The sequence below is a fragment of the Gossypium arboreum genome, chromosome 9, assembly GCF_025698485.1.
Source record: "Gossypium arboreum isolate Shixiya-1 chromosome 9, ASM2569848v2, whole genome shotgun sequence".
Classification (NCBI taxonomy): domain Eukaryota; kingdom Viridiplantae; phylum Streptophyta; class Magnoliopsida; order Malvales; family Malvaceae; genus Gossypium; species Gossypium arboreum.
In genome coordinates, this window is record NC_069078.1 from 20,614,729 (window position 1) to 20,635,652 (window position 20,924).

A 20,924-nucleotide genomic window follows, 5' to 3' on the forward strand; every position below is an offset into this window, starting at 1 on the left:
AATGTGCAAAATATACAAGTTTCATATATATTAATATGTTGGTGTCGTATATATATGAAACAAAAGGTTGATAATGTATATTTTATTTTAAATGGTGTATAATTTATGCATGTGCAAGACTTTTATAAAAATAGGTCTAATATTCAACAATGAAATTATTGATGTGTTATATGTTCGTATATGTATAAATGATGGGTTATGTGTAATTTATATCATGCTATGAATGGCATATATTATGAGTTTCGTTAATTGATTTAGTTATAATAATTGATGTGATTAAAATTTTGAACTATATTATGTTATGCATATCTGTGTGAATTGTAATATGTTCAGTAATGCCTCATAACCTTAATCCAGAGACGGATACGGGTTAGGGGTGTTATATTTTATTGGTATCAGAGCTACAGTTTAGTCAATTCTAGGACTAACGTAGCACGTGTGAGTCTAGCTATACATGCCATAATATATACTGCGATAGTGTGATGACCTCTGACATTTAAAAATGTGTTTTCGTATAGTAAATGGATCCAGACAGAGCTGTAGCTAATGATGTCTAGAGTGTAGCGCCTACTCCCATGCATAGGACAGTTGTAACACCCCGTACCAGAGACCGTTGCCAGAGTCGGACACGAGGGGTTAACAGACTTAATTCCCTTATTTTTACAGTCCATTTTAAAAATTTCCAGACTAGCTGGCTAACTGCGTCACTGTCACCTTAAAAATCATATCTTGAGTTCCAAAACTCGAAAATCAGTTTCGTAAATTTTCCTCGAAACTATACTCATACATCCATCTACAAATGTTTTTCTAGAATTTTTGGTAGGGGCCAATTAGTACAGTTTATTAGTTAAAGTCTCCCCTGTTTCAGGGTTCGACTGCTCTGACCTTCATGCATTACGACTTATATATCTCCCAATACAGGGCTTCAATACTTATGCCGTTTATTTCTAAAGAAACTACACTCGAAAAGGAATCTATACATATATGGCATGACTTCTAACTATCTCTGGTTAATTTATAATGAATTTCCTAAGTCCGGAAAGGGAATCCAAAAACAGCTCTGGCCCTGTTTCACGAAAACTTTAAAATCTCATAAAATACTGTTCATATGATCCTTGCATTACTTCTCTATGAAAATATATTCATCAAGGTTCAATTAAATAATTTATTCACTATTTAATTCCATTCCTACTATTTTTAGTGATTTTTCAAATTCACACCGCTGCTGCTGTCAGCATCTGCCCTTAAGCTAGACTTTACCTATTACATAGTTTCCATGATTTACCCAACCCTTTAGCATATATAGCACAAAGTATGATCGTGATTAACCATTCCAATGGCCAATCATTGCCAAGCATATCCACACCTCTCAATAACCATATACATACAAAATGATTATAACATTATGCTCAAAATATATATAAGCCATTTTCGCATGGCTATCCAAATTCGTACAATACCGAAAGGTACATGACCAACATCAAAAAGGGTAGTCCTATACATGCCATTTCAGAGTTCAACCAAAAGTGTACCAAAGGGGCTTGGATAGTGTGGACGACTTTGACTTCGACAATCCCGAGTCCGATAGCTGACGAACCAAAATCTATAAAACAGAGATTCAAAGAACGGAGTAAGCATTTAATGCTTAGTAAGTTTTGAGCAATAAAATTAGGCACAACTGAAGTATAGCATTCATATAACTAAACGGATAATTTCATATACACATATTCTCAAAAATCAGTCCTACTTCACATTTCCAACCCTTATATTCATACATACGGGATCAACTTAACCAAAGGCCCGAAAGCTCACTAATCGACTGAGCGGATAATATTTAAACTAAATCACTACTCCAATGCATATACGAAACGTACCTTATCGTTGGGATTTTACGAGCGTATTAATTGAAATTATTACAGCGAGATCGCTCATTCCCAAACCAAGTGCCTTGAGGTTTAGCGGATATAGCTACTCGCTCAAATGCCTTGAGATTTAGCCCGATTATAATAACTCGCACAATTGCCTTGGGACTTAGCCCGTTATAGTAACTTGCACAATTGCCTTGGGACTTGGCGGTTATAGTAACTCGCACAAATGCCTTGGGACTTGGCCGTTATAGTAACTTGCACAAATGCCTTGGGACTTAGCCGGATATAGTAACTCGCACAAATGCCTTTGGGCTTAGCCCGGTTATCAATCCGAATATCCATGCACATATCAATAAATCATGACGCATCAATATTTCATTTTCGTAACTAGAATTCAAACACAAGTCACTTATCAAGCATTATCATTTTCAGCTCAAAAGCTACATACAAAGGGCATGATTTTGATTTGCTTATAACATAATCTAATCGAATCATAATCTAAGTTTCATTACTCGAAAACTTACTTCGGATGTTGTCGAACGATTTCGACGGCTACTCGATCACTTTTTCCTTTCCCTTGTCCAACTTTGGTCCTCTAAGCTCTTGAGCTAATTCAAGCAAAATTTAACTTATTAAAGTCTCATTATGCTAGCTTATGGCCGAATATGACAAGGAGTTGATAGGTCATATGGCCACCTTTACCTCAAATACAAAGTGGTCATACGCATTTTTAATCACATTGAGCAATTTAATACAATTAATCTAACATTTCCTCATGTGCACCTTCATGACTGAATACACACATCATTAACATAATATCAATTAACTAAGCACTTTAACAAATTCTCCTTGAGCCGATCATCTAAGTCAAGATAAAAGCGTCATTATGCTTGCCCCTAACCGAATACATGCAACACCAATCTATCTCATGTGGCCGAATATGCATGTCTATGTTGAGGCCAATTATATGCTTAATACTTCCTACAAATATGGTTACTTGTATTAACTACATACCATTTTGTTTCAAGTTCAAAACTCGGCTAATACACATATATACACTAGTAATCAAATACTCATATTTGCACTTCACCTTACTACCATTTCTCATGCAAATAACATGAACAACAACCATATTTCCTACTATGGCCGAATGCATCAAGACACCATATCATTTCAATTTTGGTCATGGGTTAAACAAAGAACCTAATGTCTAACTCAAAAAAAAAAATGCTAAAAAGAAAATCCAAGAGGCATCAATCCACCATCACATGTATCATTACAAAGCTTCACATTTAGCATGCAAATGACATCAACACAAATCCACCTTAGCCGAAACTTAACTTATATTCATGCATCATCACCACAACATCAAACACCAACCAAGAAGACAACACCCATGGCCGAATATCATCTCCATCACATAGCAAAGATCTAAACCATGGGCTAGATAGAACTCAAGCTAACAATTAAAAACATGCATGAATCTCATGGAACAACATCAAACATACCTCCTCTTAAACACCAACCAACCGAACATGAAGCAAGAAAATCCTTTCTTCTTCCTTTCTCCTTAGAATTTTCGGCCAAAGATGTTCAAGAATGAACACTTTTTTTTTCTTTCTTCAATTCACGGCAATAGGGGGGGGAAACATGGATGAGACAATTTTTTTTTCATCACTCCTCCCTTTGCATTACTTTAATACTAACCCCTTTTTTTACTCTTTCTAACATAACACACTAACACAACATGTTTACAACATGTTTCCACCCATAGCATGGCCGGCCACTAGCTCAAATTGTGGGTAATTTGACATGCAAACCCATCATTTTTATAACATGCATTAATAGGCCACTTTACATTTGCCTAGCACATTTCTAAATTTTCTCACATAAGTCTTATTTACTAAAATTCACCTAGAATTAACAAAATTCAAATATGAAATTTTCACACATGCATATATACATAAAATAAGCATCAAACACGACAGCTAATTATTTTTATGACTCAGTTTTGTGGTCCCGAAACCACTTCCCGACTAGGGTCACATTAGGGCTGTCACAACTCTCCCCCACTTAAGAAATTTTCATCCCCGAAAATCTTACCGGTAAACAGGTTTGGGTACCATTCTTTCATAGAGTTCTCGAGTTCCAAAGTAGCTTCTTCCATCCCGTGTTTGAGCCATAACACTTTTACTAAAGGAACCTTTTTGTTTCGCAACTCTTTCACTTCACGAGCTAGGATACGATTGGTTCTTCTTCATAACTCATATCGGCTTGAATTTCAACCTCGGAGGGACTTATTATGTGCGAAGGATCAGATCTGTAACGTGGAAGCATCGAAACATGAAAAACGTTGTGGATCCTTTCGAGTTCAGGGGGTAAAAGCAACCTATATGCAACTGGACCAACTCGTTCGGAGATTTCATACGGTCAAATGAATCTCGGACTCAATTTGCCCTTACGGCCAAATCTGAGTATTTTTTTCCAAGGTGAAACCTTAAGAAACACTTTGTCTCTCACCTGATACTCAATGTCTTTTCTTTTCAAATCCGCGTACGACTTCTGACGATCTGTGGCTGCCTTCAGACTTTCACGGATTACTTTTACTTTCTGTTCAGCATCTTTAATCAAATCAACTCCGAAAATTTTACTTTCACCGAGCTCGGTCCAAAACAGTGGTGTACGGCATTTACGACCATACAAAGCCTCGTAAGGTGCCATCTTAATACTTGACTGAAAACTATTGTTGTAAGCGAATTCAATCAAAGGTAAATACTGCTCCCATGAACCACTAAACTCGAGGATGCAACATCTCAACATATCCTCAAGTATCTGAATTATCCGCTCGAATTGACCATCGGTTTGGGGGTGAAAAGCGGTGCTAAAATGCAACTTGGTACCCAAAGCTTCTTGCAATTTCTTCCAAAATCATGAGGTGAATCTCGGATCTCTATCCGACACAATAGAAATGGGCACCCCGTGTAATCTCACAATCTGAGAAACATACAATTCAGCTAGTTTATCCAATGAAAAATCCGTACGTACGGGAATAAAATGAGCTGACTTAGTCAGTCTATCCACAACAACCCAAATCGCATCTTTCTTACTTTCCGACAATGGCAACCCAGATACAAAATCCATCGTCACTCGATCCCATTTCCATTCAGGTAACATGATCGGCTGAAGTAAACCTGTGGGCACTTGATGTTCCGCTTTCACTTGTTGACATATTAAACACTTCGATACAAAATTGAAAATGTCTCATTTCATACCATGCCACCAAAACTGACGTCTCAGATCGTTGTACATTTTCGTACTCCCCGGGTGAATTGACATTCGGCTAAATGAGCTTCGTTCAGAAGCATCGAAATGAGTTCTGAATTTCTTGGAACACACAAACGACTTTTGAACCTCAAACAATCATCATCATCAATTTGAAACTCTGATTCCGTATTCGGAACACATTCAGCCCATTTTGCAACCAATGGATCAACAATGGTTTGGCCTTTAATTCTGCCACTAACACATTGTCGGATAGAACGGACAAGTGTACATTCATCGCTCGTAAAGAAAACAGTGATTCCCGGCTTAAGGCATCCGCAACCACATTAGCCTTTCCCGGGTGATAATCAATGACAAGCTCATAATCTTTCAACAACTCAAGCCAACGCCTTTGTCGCAGATTCAAGTCTCTTTGAGTCATCAAATATTTGAGACTTTTGTGATCCGAAAATACATGGCACTTCTCACCAAATAAGTAATGTCGCCATATTTTCAAAGCGAATACGATGGCGACTAATTGAGATCATGGGTTGGATAATTTTTCTCATGTGGCTTCAGTTGCCTCGACGCATAAGCTACAACTCGACCTTCTTGCATCAATACACAACCCAACCCAAGTAAGGATGCATCACTGTAAATGACGAACTCCTTGCCTGATTCGGGCTGCACTAGTACTAGAGCTTCCGTCAAATGGGTTTTCAATTGATTGAAACTTTTCTGACACCTTTTCATCCATTCAAACTTAACATCTTTCTGAAGTAGTTTCGTCATTGGTGTGGCTATCATCGAGAAACCTTTTACAAACCGTCGGTAGTAACCGGCAAGTCCCAAAAAGCTCCGAACTTCAGTAATATTTCTCGGAGGCTTCCAGTTAAGTATGGCTGAAATTTTGCTCGGATCGACTAGAATACCCGATGTAGATACCACGTGACCCAGGAAGCTAACCTCTCTTAACCAGAACTCGCACTTACTGAACTTAGCATATAACTGCTTATCCCGTAAAATCTGCAACACTAATCTCAGGTGCTCAGCATGTTCAGTCACATCTCTTGAATAGACTAAGATGTCGCCAATAAACACGACTACAAACCGGTCCAAATACTGTCTGAAGATCTGATTCATCAAATCCATAAATACCGCAGGGGCATTAGTGAGCCCAAACGGCATCACTAAGAACGTAGTGACCATATCTCGCTCGAAGCGGTTTGGGTATATCCGAATCTCGAATTATGAATCGATAATAACCGATCTCAAATCTATCTTTGAAAAACCGAGGCTCCCTTTAGTTGATCAAACAAATCGTCAACACGCGGTATCGGATATTTATTCTTTATTGTCACCTTATTCAGCTGACGATAATCGATGCACAACCTCATGGTTCGTCCTTCTTTTCACAAACAATACTGGTGCACCCCAAGGTGAGAAACTTGGTCGAGCGAAACCTCTATCCGTCAACTCTTGCAATCGAGCTTTCAACTCTTTTAACTCGGTTGGTGCCATACGATCTGAGCTATCGAAATCGGCGTAGTCCCGTGCACAAGCTCAATACCAAACTCTACCTCCCGAACAGGTGGTAAACCCGGTAATTCTTCGGGAAAAACATCTGGGTATTCACAAACCACCGGCATAGATTCAAGTTTCTTTTCTGGCTCTTTATTATCAAGTACGTATGCAAGATACGCTTCACACCCCTTTTCTCACATATTTATGAGCTAACATCGAGGATATTATAGCTGGCGACCCATTCAAGTCAGTAGACTCAACTCAAATCATCTCATTATTTGCACACCTCAAATCGATAGTTTTTCTTTTGCAATTTACAACTGCATCGTGAACGGTTAGCCAATCCATACCGAGGATAACATCAAATTCATCAAACGGTAAAAGCATCAAATTGGCCAGAAAGCAGGAACCTCTGATTTCTAAGGGACATTTCTTACACACTTTGTCGACAAGCACATAACGACCCAAGGGATTTGACACTCGAATTACAAACTCAGTAGACTCAACAGGTAGAGTCTTACTGGATGCTAAGGTTTCACATATATAGGAATGAGTAGAACCAGGGTCAATCAAAGCAATCACATTAGTATCAAAGAGAGTAAAAGTACCGGTAATAACATCTGGCGAGGAAGCATCCTCGCGTGCACATATAGCATAAGCTCTAGCAGGAGCACGAGCCTCAGATCTGGTTGTAGCATCTCTAGATCCTCTCTGACCGCCACTAGCATTGCCCGTATTCCTAGATGGTCTACCCCGAGCAGTAGTAGCACCAGGTTTCCCACTATGATTTACGTTCTGTTCATACAATCTCGGGCAATCTTTAATAAAGTGGTTGGCTGACCTGCACTTGGAACAGGAGCGGTCATGGAATCTAAAACTCCCCGAATGCCATTTGCCACAATACTGACACTCCGTTCTGTCTCGACGATTATTTCCAACACTGGCAACCGAAGTGACTCGTGCGCTCACAAGGGGTCGATCACGGTCTCGTCTAGAAAAACTCGAAGTGTCTCTAGATCGGCCCAAATCATCTCTAAATTTCTTCGATGACTGTTGAAAGGGCCTCCCCGAAGACCTCTTACGAAACTCCTTTACTCCCATATAAGCTTTTCTTTTCTCCATACTGAGCTCCTCGGCTTTGCAAGCTCGCTCGACAAGTACCACAAATTCTCGGATTTCCAAAATGCCAACATACAGCTTTATATCATCATTCAGTCCATCCTCGAAACGTTTACACATTACGGCTTCTGAGGAAATGCATTCTCGAGCGTACCGGCTAAGCCTTACAAACTTTCGTTCATAGTCGGTAACCGACATGGAACCTTGTTTAAGTTCAAGAAATTCCTTCCGTTTTTGATCCATGAATCTCTGACTGGTATACTTTTTCTGAAACTCGGTTGGGAAAAACTCCCAAGTTACTTGATCTTTGGGCACAACAGAAGTCAACGTATTCCACCAATAGTAGGTAGAATCACGTAGCAAGGAGATAGTACACTTTAGGCACTCATCGGGTGTGCAAGATAGCTCATCGAGTACCCAAATAGTGTTGTCCAACCAAAATTCAGCTTGCTCGGCATCATCGCTGTCCGTAGCTTTAAATTCAGTAGCCCTGTGTTTTCGGATTCTGTCAACCGGGGGCTTATTTGACCTTATTTGGTCGGTTGCCAGAGGTATTGTAGGTGCGGGGGTGGTATTAGTCGGGAATGGATTTTGTGGAACAGCCGTATTAGTTCGAATGTATTGGTTGAACCAATCATTCATCACGCTATAAAAAGCTTGCCTAGCCTCATCATTCGGATTGCTAGCAATAGGTTGAGAGTCCGCCGGTGCTGTCCCTTGTGCGGGAGCAGGCGCTACACTCTCAAGATCATCAGCTACCGCTCGGTCGGGATCGGGATCCATTACTATAAATAAACACATTTGCAAATATCAGAAATCACCACACTATCAAATAATCACAAAATGGCATGTATAGCTAGACCCAAATGTATTACGGTAGTCCTAGAATCGACTAAATCGTAGCTCTGATACCAATAAAATTGTAACACCCCGTACCCGAGACCGTTGCTGGAGTCGGACACGAGGGGTTAACAGACTTAATTCCCTTATTTTTACAGTCCATTTTAAAAATTTCTAGACTAGCTGGCTAACTGCATCACTGTCACCTTAAAAATCATATCTTGAGTTCATAAACTCGAAAATCAGTTTTGTAAATTTTCACTGAAACTAGACTCATACGTCCATCTAAAAATTTTTTTCTAGAATTTTTGGTCAGGCCAATTAGTACAGTTTATTAGTTAAAGTCTCCCATGTTTTAGGGTTCTACTGCTCTGACCTTCATGCATTACGACTTATATATCTCCCTGTACAGGGCTTCAATACTTATGCCGTTTCTTTCTAAAGAAACTAGACTCGAAAAGGAATCTATACATATATGGCATGACTTCTAACTATCTCTGGTTAATTTATAATGAATTTCCTAAGTCCGAAAAGGGAATCCAAAAACAGCTCTGGCCCTGTTTCACGAAAACTTTAAAATCTCATAAAATACTGTTCATATGATCCTTGCATTACTTCTCTATGAAAATATATTCATCAAGGTTCAATTAAATAATTTATTCACTATTTAATTCCATTCCTACTATTTTTAGTGATTTTTCAAATTCACACCGCTGCTGCTGTCAGCATCTGCCCTTAAGCTAGACTTTACCTATTACATAGTTTCCATGATTTACCCAACCCTTTAGCATATATAGCACAAAGTATGATCGTGATTAACCATTCCAATGGCCAATCATTGCCAAGCATATCCACACCTCTCAATAACCATATACATACAAAATGATTATAACATTATGCTCAAAATATATATAAGCCATTTTCGCATGGCTATCCAAATTCGTACAATACCGAAAGGTACATGACCAACATCAAAAAGGGTAGTCCTATACATGCCATTTCAAAGTTCAACCAAAAGTGTACCAAAGGGGCTTTGATAGTGTGGACGACTTTGACTTCGACAATCCCGAGTCCGATAGCTGACGAACCAAAATCTATAAAACAGAGATTCAAAGAACGGAGTAAGCATTTAATGCTTAGTAAGTTTTGAGCAATAAAATTAGGCACAACTGAAGTATAGCATTCATATAACTAAACGGATAATTTCATATACACATATTCTCAAAAATCAGTCCTACTTCACATTTCCAACCCTTATATTCATACATAAGGGATCAACTTAACCAAAGGCTCGAAAGCTCACTAATCGACTGAGAGGATAATATTTAAACTAAATCACTACTCCAATGCATATACGAAACGTACCTTATCGTTAGGATTTTACGAGCGTATTAATTGAAATTATTACACCGAGATCGCTCATTCCCAAACCAAGTACCTTCGGGGTTTAGCCGGATATAGCTACTCGCTCAAATGCCTTCGGGACTTAGCCCGGTTATAGTAACTCGCACAATTGCCTTCGGGACTTAGCCCGGTTATAGTAACTTGCACAATTGCCTTCGGGACTTGGCCCGGTTATAGTAACTCGCACAAATGCCTTCGGGACTTGGCCCGGTTATAGTAACTTGCACAAATGCCTTCGGGACTTAGCCCGGATATAGTAACTCGCACAAATGCCTTCGGGCTTAGCCCGGTTATCAATCCGAATATCCATGCACATATCAATAAATCATGACGCATCAATATTTCATTTTCGTAACTAGAATTCAAACACAAGTCACTTATCAAGCATTATCATTTTCAGCTCAAAAGCTACATACAAAGGGCATGATTTTGATTTGCTTATAACATAATCTAATCGAATCATAATCTAAGTTTCATTACTCGAAAACTTACTTCGGATGTTGTCGAACGATTTCGGCGGCTATTCGATCACTTTTTCCTTTTCCTTGTCCAACTTTGGTCCTCTAAGCTCTTGAGCTAATTCAAGCAAAATTTAACTTATTAAAGTCTCATTATGCTAGCTTATGGCCAAATATGACAAGGAGTTGATAGGTCATATGGCCACCTTTAGCTCAAATACAAAGTGGTCATACGCATTTTTAATCACATTGAGCAATTTAATACAATTAATCTAACATTTCCTCGTGTGCACCTTCATGACCGAATACACACATCATTAACCTAATATCAATTAACTAAGCACTTTAACAAATTCTCCTTGAGCCGATCATCTAAGTCAAGATAAAAGCATCATTATGCTTGCCCCTAACCGAATACATGCAACACCAATCTATCTCATGTGGCCGAATATGCATGTCTATGTTGAGGCCAATTATATGCTTAATACTTCCTACAAATATGGTTACTTGTATTAACTACATACCATTTTGTTTCAAGTTCAAAACTCGGCTAATACACATATATACACTAGTAATCAAATACTCATATTTGCACTTCACCTTACTACCATTTCTCATGCAAATAACATGAACAACAACCATATTTCCTACTATGGCCGAATGCATCAAGACACCATATCATTTCAATTTTGGTCATGGGTTAAACAAAGAACCTAATGTCTAACTCAAAAAAAAAATGCTAAAAAGAAAATCCAAGAGGCATCAATCCACCATCATATGTATCATTACAAAGCTTCACATTTAGCATGCAAATGACATCAACACAAATCCACCTTAGCCGAAACTTAACTTATCTTCATGCATGATCACCACAACATCAAACACCAACCAAGAAGATAACACCCATGGCCGAATATCATCTCCATCACATAGCAAAGATCTAAACCATGGGCTAGATAGAACTCAAGCTAACAATTAAAAACATGCATGAATCTCATGGAACAACATCAAACATACCTCCTCCTAAACACCAACCAACCGAACATGAAGCAAGAAAATCCTTTCTTCTTCCTTTCTCCTTAGAATTTTCGGCCAAAGATGTTCAAGAATGAACACTTTTTTTTTCTTTCTTCAATTCACAGCAATGGGGGGGGGGGAACATGGATGAGACAATTTTTTTTTCATCACTCCTCCCTTTGCATTACTTTAATACTAACCCCTTTTTTTTACTCTTTCTAACATAACGCACTAACACAACATGTTTACAACATGTTTCCACCCATAGCATGGTCGGCCACTAGCTCAAATTGTGGGTAATTTGACATGCAAACCCATCATTTTTATAACATGCATTAATAGGCCACTTTACATTTGCCTAGCACATTTCTAAATTTTCTCACATAAGTCCTATTTACTAAAATTCACCTAGAATTAACAAAATTCAAATATGAAATTTTCACACATGCATATATACATAAAATAAGCATCAAACACGACAGCTAATTATTTTTATGACTCGGTTTTGTGGTCCCGAAACCACTTCCCGACTAGGGTCACATTAAGGCTGTCACAATAGTACCAGTTGAAACTCGACCGATCTCGAGTAGCCATGAGGGGGAAGCTAAACAAGCCTTCTATCAAATGATGAATGATTTGTTTACTCAATATATCCAAACTAGCCCGGCTACACAACAACCTCTACCCCCGAATAATCCATCTCCGATACTTGTGGTACCTCCGATGATTAATCCGATGAGATTTAACAAGCCTCCTATTGATAAAATTAGAAAACACAGGGCTGAAGAATTCAGAGCTACTGATGACGATGATGTTGAGCGAACTGAATTCTAGCTTGATAATACTATCCGCGTGTTTGATGAGTTATCTTGTACCCTGGATTAGTGCTTAAAATGTGCCATATCCTTCCTACAAGATACCACATATCACTGGTGGAATACACTAGTATCGGTGGTTCCGAGAGAGCGAATGTCCTGGGAATTCTTTCAGACTGAGTTCCATAAGAAATATATCAGCCACATATGTTCGTGAGTGTGTTTCAACTGAAGATATCATATGTAAAATATTCGAAGACAGTTTGAATGAAGACATTAAATTGCTGGTTGGTATACTTGAAATCAAAGAGCTCGTGGTACTTGTTGAGCGAGCTTGCAAAGCCGAAGAGCTCGGGAAAGAGAAAAGGGAAGCTAATTTTGAAGCCAGAGATTCTCGTAAAAGATCATCGGGTAAGAATTTTCACTCAACATCGAAGAAGTTTAGAGATGATTCTGGTCGATCTAAGGATACTGTGGGCTTTTCTAGACGAGACAGAGACTGACCCCCTGTGAGTTCACGAGCTAATTCGGTAGCTAGTGTTGGTAATGTTTGACAGAATAGAGTTGAATGCAAGCATTATAGTAAATGGCATTCTGGAGATTGCAGATTACATGACTGGTCTTGTTTTAAATGCGGATCGATGGATCATTTTTTCGAGATTGCCCGATGTTAGCCGAGCAAAACACTGTTCAGAACGCAAGACTGAGTAATATGTCAGCGTGAGGCAGACCACCCAGACATTTGGGTAATGTAGGTGGCAGTCAGAGAGGGATGAAAGATACAGGAGTTCGATCTGAGGCTCATGCACATGCTAGAGCATATGCTATACGCGCTCACGAGGATGCTTCTTCCCCAAATGTTATTACCTGTACTTTCACTCTTTATGATACTAGTGTTATTGCATTGATTGATCCTGGTTCAACTCATTCTTATGTGTGTGAAACATTAGTATCGAGTAAGACTTTTCCTGTTGAGTCTACTGAGTTTGTGATTCGAGCATTGAACCTCTTGGGCTGGTGTATTTTGGTTGACAAAGTGAGTAAAAATTGCCCGCTGATGATTCGAGATTCATGCTTTCCGGTCGATTTGATGTTGTTACCTTTCGACGAGTTCGATATAATTTTGGGTATGGATTGGCTGACTTTTCACGATGCCGTTGTTAATTGTAAAAGAAAGACCATTGATTTGAGATGTCAGAATAACGAGATTATTCGAATTGAATCTAATGATTTAAGTGGTTTACCAGCAGTAATATCTTTGATGTTAGCTCAAAAGTATGTGAGAAAACGTTGTGAAGCTTACTTTGCTTATGTGCTTGATAGTAAAGTGACTAAAAAGAAGATTGAATTCGTACCGATTGTGTGCGAGTATCTAGACTTGTTTCCTAAAGAATTGTTGGGTTTGCCACCTATTCGAGAGGTAGAGTTTGGTATTGAGTTAGTACTGGGGACGACTCTGATTTCAATAGCTCCGTACCGAATGACACCTATTGAATTAAAAGAATTGAAAGCTCAGTTGCAAGAGTTGACAGATAGAGGTTTTGCGCGACCGAGTTTCTCTCCCTGAGGTGTGCCAGTTCTATTTGTGAAAAAGAAAGACAGAACTATAAGAATGTGTATTGATTACCACCAGCTAAATGAGGTGACTATAAAAAATAAATATCCTGTGACAGCCCAAAATTGACCCTAGTCGGAATGTGGTTTCGGTACCACAAAACCGAGGCATAAAAATAATTTAAAATTTATTTTGATGCCTATAATATGTGTGTGCTCATGTGTGAATTTTGAATTCTTTGATTTAGTTAATTTGATTGTGAATTGAAAGAAAAAGGACTCATGTGAAAGGATTTAAAAATATGTAGCTAATTTCAAGAGGTTAATAAAGAAATGAAGCAAAATAAATGGAGTTGCATGTCAAATACTCCATTTATTTTGAATGAGTGGCCGGCCATGTCTAGATTATGGGCAAGGGGACATGTTTCCAACATGTTTAGTTAGTGCATTATGTAGAAAGAATTAAGAAATGAAAAAAAAAAAAAAAAAAAAATGAGCATGGATGCCCCCCCCCCATGGTGCCGTAGCTAGAGAGAAAGAAAGAAAAAAAAAAGTTGTCATTCATCCTTTCTTTGAGCAAAGACTAAGAAAGAAAAACAAAAAAATTGTTCATCTTTTCCCCTCCTTCCTTTGGCCGAAATTCCTAAGAGGAAGAAGAGATTTTTGCTTCATTTTCTTTGTTTAGAAGAGATCTAGAAGGAGATTTGGCTAAACTTGCATCAAGATTAAGGTATGTATGAGGTTGTGTCATGAGATTCATGCTTGTTTTGGTTGCTAATTTGATGTGCATGTTAGCCATGGTTCAAATCCTTGCTATGCCATGAAAAATGGTATTTGGCTAAGGTTGATATTGTGTTAAAGCCATTGCATGCTAAATGTGAAGCTTGTTGATGATGCATGTAATGATGGATTGACTACTCTTGAAATTTCTTTTTAGTATTCTTGAGTAGGACATTGAATTCTTTGTTTAACCATGACCGAAGTTGAAAGAGTATGGTTGTGATGTATTTGGCCATGGTGCATTCATGAGCATGATTTATGCTTGTTACTTGATTGGTAAAAATTTGTGTTTGGATGGGTATGAACCCCTTGAGATTCGGCCTTGCACCTATATGTGTATACATGTTTGCACATGATGTATTGGCATGACATATATACTATTTCAAGGTATATATTTGCTTGTGATGATGTTTCGGTTATGAAGTACATGAGAGATGTGTATTGAGCTACAATATGTAATCGTTAGTTAGTAAAATGCATGCTGTTTTGTGTGGTATTAAGTGCATAATTGGCCTCAACATGGACATGCATATTCGCCACATGAGGGAATTTGGTGTGCATGCATTCGGTTAGAGGCAAGCATATTCATGCCTATTCTTGGCTTAGAAAATTCGGCTAAGAGGAATATTAACTAATGTGTTGAGTTCGATTCGTGATTTCGTACATATGCGACTTTGATGCCTAATGAGCATATATATTGGCTAGGCATCTTGAATTCCTCTTTCGATGCTCAAATGATAAAACCAATTTATTTGTTAAATTAAGCTCAAGAGCAAAGGGGAGCTAAATCGGATAAGGGGAAGGAAAAAGTCGTCGAATAGCCGTCGAAATCGTTCGACCACGTCCGAGGTAAGTTTTCGAGTATCGAAACTTAGATTTTGATTCGATCGAATGAAGTAATGAGCAATCGAATTTGTGCCTTTGTATGTGGCCATTGAGCGAAATGATATTTTTGCTAAGGGAATTGTGCATAAAAGTTGTGTTATGAAATTGAAACAAAGATGTGTATGAATGTTCGAGTGATATCCGGGCTAAGCCCAAGGCAATTGTGCAAATTGTGATACCGGGCTAAGCCGAAGGCAATTGTGTGAGTTATGATATCCGGGCTAAGCCCAAGGCAATTGTGCAAATTGTGATATCCGGGTTAAGTCCCAAGGCCTTTGTGCGGGTTACCATAACCGGGCTATGTCCCAAGGCGTTTGAGCAGTAGCTATATCCGGATAAACTCGAAGGTATGTGATTCGAGAACTTTGAACTTGCTGGAAAATTTTCAGTTAATGCACTTGTGAAATTCCCAACAACAAGGTATGTTTTGTGTGTGCTTCGCACACTATGAGTAAGTCGTATGAATATTCGCTCTAATGATAAATGAGCTATCGGCATTAACTAGGCCGTTATTTGTGTATGAATATAAGAGTTGGGATTGTGAAGTAAGCATGTCTTTGAGAAATTGTGCATATGAATTATTGTTTAGCTACTTGAATGCTATGCTTTGGTTGTGTGTATATTATGGCTCGAAACTTACTAAGCATAAATTGCTTACTCCGTTTCTTTGTTTCTCTGTTTATAGATTTTGCTCGTTAGCGATCAGATTCGGGATCATAGAAGTTGAAGTCAACCACACTATCAAAGCCCTTTTTGGTACTCCTTTAGTCGAGTTTTGAATATGGCATGTATAGGACCACCCTCGGTTGTTTTTAAGTACTTTGTGATGTATATGTGTGCGGCCATGCGAAAATGGTTCGTAAAAGTGGAGTATGGAATTTGACCATATGTGGTTTGTAATTATATTTGGTTTCATGATGTGATTATGGTTTGGAATGAGAGAGTTGGTCACATGATCAGCCATTGGAATGGCTAAATATGATCATATGTTGGACCTAAGTATGACTAGACTATAGTTGGTCCATGGGAACTACAATATAGGTAAAGCCTACCTTAAAAACAGATGCTGCCAGCTGCAGTGACGTGGATGTGGAAAATCACCAAAATTTGTAGGAATGGTTTTAAATAGTGAATAAATTATGCAATCGAACCTTGACGAGTCTATTTTCATATGAAAGTAACGAAACGATCATATGAACAGTATACCGAGAGATATTAAAGTTCTCGTGAGACAGGGCCAGAACGGTTTCTGGGTCCCCTGTCGCGACTTTGAAAATTTACCATAAATTATTCAGAATGAATTAGAAGTCATACCTTATATGTGCAGATTCCTTTTTGAGTCTAGTTTCATTAGAAACAAACGGCATCAGTATTGAAAACCTGTACAGAGAGATATTCAAGTTGTAACGCGCGAAGGTCAGTGTAGTCGGCCCCTGTAACATGGGTGACTTTAACTAATAAACTGTACCAATTGGCCCGACCAAAAATTCTAGAAATAAATCCATGGATGGATATATGAGTCTAAATTCAGGGAAAATTTACGGAATCAGTTTCTGAGTTGTGAAACTCGAGATATGCTTTATAAGGCGACAGCGACGCAGTTTTCCAGCTTGCCTGGAAATGTCAAATTGGTCGGTGCCATAAGTGGTTTTGGCTTGTTAACCCCTCGTGTCCGACACCGGCAACGGTCTCGGGTTCGGGGTGTTACATATACGTTTCCATGGATTGATGACCCGTTCGATCAGTTGAAAGGGGCTTCAGTGTTTTTGAAGATAGATTTGAGGTCGGGTTTTTATTAGTTACGAGTTAGAGACTCCAATGTGCCAAAAATTGATTTTTGAACGAGGTACGAACAATATGAGTTTCTGGTTATGCCTTTTGGACTAACTAGTGCACTTGCTATTTTTATGGATTTGATGAATCGGATCTTCAGACAGTATTTGCATAGGTTTATGGTTGTGTTTATTAATGATATATTGATCTACTCCCGTAATGAAACCGAACATGTCGAGCATTTGAGACTTGTGTTACAGAATTTGCGAGAAATATAGTGGTATGCGAAGTTTAGTAAATGTGAGTTCTAGTTACACGAAGTTAGCTTTCTGGGACATGTTGTTTCAGCATCAGGTATTCAGGTTGATCCGAGTAAGATTTCAGCAATACTTGATTGGAAACCTCCGAGAAACGTTTCTGATGTTCAAAGTTTTCTAGGACTTGCTGGTTATTATAGATGGTTCGTGAAAGGTTTCTCTATGATTGTAACCTCGGTGATGAAGCTACTACAGAAAGATGTTAAGTTTAAGAGGTCAAAAAAGTGCCAGAAAATTTTTGATCAGTTGAAAGCCATTCTGACCAAAGCTTCAGTGTTAGTTCAACCAAAATCGGGTAAAGAATTTGTTATCTATAGTGATGCATATTTAAATGGTTTGGGCTGTGTTTTGATGTAGGAAGGTAAAGTTATAGCTTATGCCTTGAGACAGTTAAAACTGCACGAAAAGAACTATCCGATGCATGATTTAGAGTTGGCAACTATTGTGTCTGCGTTAAAAATTGGCGTCACTATCTGTTCGGTGAGAAATGTCATGTTTATTCTGATCATAAAAGTCAGAAGTACTTGATGACTCAGAAAGATCTGAATTTGAGACAGCATCGATGGTTAGAGTTGTTAAAAGATTACGAGCTAGTAATTGATTATTATCTGAAAAGGCTAACATTGTTGCGGATGCTCTAAGTTGAAAATCCCTATTTGCTTTGCATACAATGAATGCAAATATGGTTATGTCAGATGTTGGTGCGATAATAGCCGAGTTAAAAGCAAGACTGTTATTTATTCAGCAGATTTGTGAAGATTAGAAGGTCCATAATGATTTGATAGTAAAACGGGCTCAATGTGAATCGAATGTTGATTCAGAATTTCAAGTGGATGTTGAGGGATGTTTGTGGTTCAGAAACTGAATATGTGTTCTGAGAAATACAGAGTTGATTCAGATGATTTTGAATGAAGCTCATAACAGTCGACTATCTGTTCACCTGGGTAGTACGAAGATGTGTAGTGATTTGAAACAGCTTTACTGGTGGCATGGTATGAAATGAGACATTTCTGACTATGTTTTGAAGTGTTTAATCTATCAATAAGTAAAAGTCAAACATCAGGTACCTTCTGGATTGCTTCAGCCGATCATGATACCTGAATAGAAATGGGACAAAGTCATGATGGATTTTGTATCTGGTTTACCATTGACACCGAGCAAAAAAGATGCAATTTAGGTTATTGTTGATAGATTGACTAAATCGGCTCACTTTGTTCTAGTTCAAACAAATTATTCACTTGATAAACTTGCTGAATTATATGTTTCTCAGATTGTGAGACTACACGAAGTACCTATTTCTATTGTGTCAGATAGAGATCCGAGGTTTACAATGTAGTTTTGGAAGAAACTGCAAGATGCACTAGGTACAAAATTACATTTTAGCACTACTTTTCATCCCCAGATAGATGGTCAATTCAAACGAATCATTCAGATACTTGAGGATATGTTGAGATGTTGCATTCTCGAGTTTCAAGGTACGTGGGAACGATACTTAACTTTGATTAAATTTGTGTATAACAACAACTTTCAGTTGAGTACTAAAATGGCACCTTACGAGGCTTTATACGTCCGTAAATGTCGTACACCATTGAATTGAACTGAACTCAGTGAAAACAAGATACACGGGGTTGATTTTGTTAGAGAAACTGAACAGAAAGTGAAAGTAAATTGTGAAAGTCTAAAAGCAGCATCAGATCGTTAGAAATTATTTGCAGACTTGAAACGTAAAGATATAGAGTTTAAGATCAGGGATAGAGTGTTTATGAAAGTCTCACTATGGAAGAAAAAACTCAAATTTGGTCGTAAAGGCAAATTGAGTCCGAGATTCATTGGGCTATATGAGATTATCGAGCGAATCGGACTGGTTGCTTATAGACTGTTGTTACCACCTGAACTAGAAATGATTCACTATGAATTTCCTGTTTTGATGCTTCATAGATATCGATCTAATCCTTCACATGTGATTAGTCCGACCGAAGTTGAGATTAAACCTGATATGACGTACGAGGAAGAACCGATTCATATTCTGGCTCGTGAGATTAAAGAGTTACGAAATAAGAAAATTCTGTTGGGTAAAGTTCTGTAGCATAAGCACGGTGTTGAGGAAACAACGTGGATGTCAGAAGATGTAATGAGAGAACGCTAAAGGGGGAGAGTTGTAACAGCCTAATTTAGACCCTAATCGGAACGGTGGCTTGAGGACCATAAATCCGAGTTAGAAAAATATTTAAATATAATTTTTCGTGTTTACTATATGCGAATTTGCATGTGTGAAAGCTTCGTATGAAAATTTGATCGTTTGTGTGCTTAATTTAATAAAAAGGGTTTAATCGTGTAAATTGAAAAATTGATAGTTTATTTTATAAAGAGCAATTTGTTAATGGCTTTATAAATTGAGGTATTTATGTTGCAAATAAACCTTTAGGCTATGTGATTGCTGAATGTATCCTTATTATATATGTTTTTTATTAGTTTTAAAAGGTTAAATATGTAATTAGGTAAATAATATAAATGTTATAATATAACATAAATAATAAAATGATGTTCCTATATGCATGCTTTGACTGAAAATAAAAAGAAAGAAAAGAAACTAAAGCTTGGTGATATTCAACCATTTCTCAAGCTTGATTTGAGGCTAGTTTGGTTTTGGTTTTTGATAATTTTTACGTTTTTGAGATCATTGCTTCGAATACTATCCAACCCATGCTAGAATTTCTAATTTTGATGAATGTTTTGAGTTATGCCATTGATGAATATTTGTGTTTTGTGATGTTTGATGATGAAATATTAAAGATATGTTTTAGATTAACATGTTTTGTATTCGAATTTTTGATGAATTTGAGTAATTAGGGCTAAATTGAAAAAATAATAAATTAAAGGACTAAAATGTGAAATAAATGACATATATGGACTAGTATGAGTATAAGGAATATTCGACCTAACTATGTTGTTGTGAGATTGTGCATATTTTGTTTTTTATGCAATATGGATTAAATTGTGAAAAATGTGAAATATCAAAGGTAAAAGTGTAATTTGCCCATTTGTGTGTTTTTGGATGAATTTGGTTGAATATTTGATTTAATAAGTTTAATTTATATTAATTTAGATTAAGAAAAGAAAAAATCAGAATTAGATCGGGGGAAAATTAAAGTTGTCGATTAGTCGATCCGTACCGGTTTTTCATCGTCCGAGGTAAGTCTTTAAGCAATTAAACATTGTTAATTTTTTATGTAACTTAGTTTAATATGCTATTTTGGAATATCTGAAAGTTTCGATATATGAATTGTTTATAAGACAATGTTATAATAG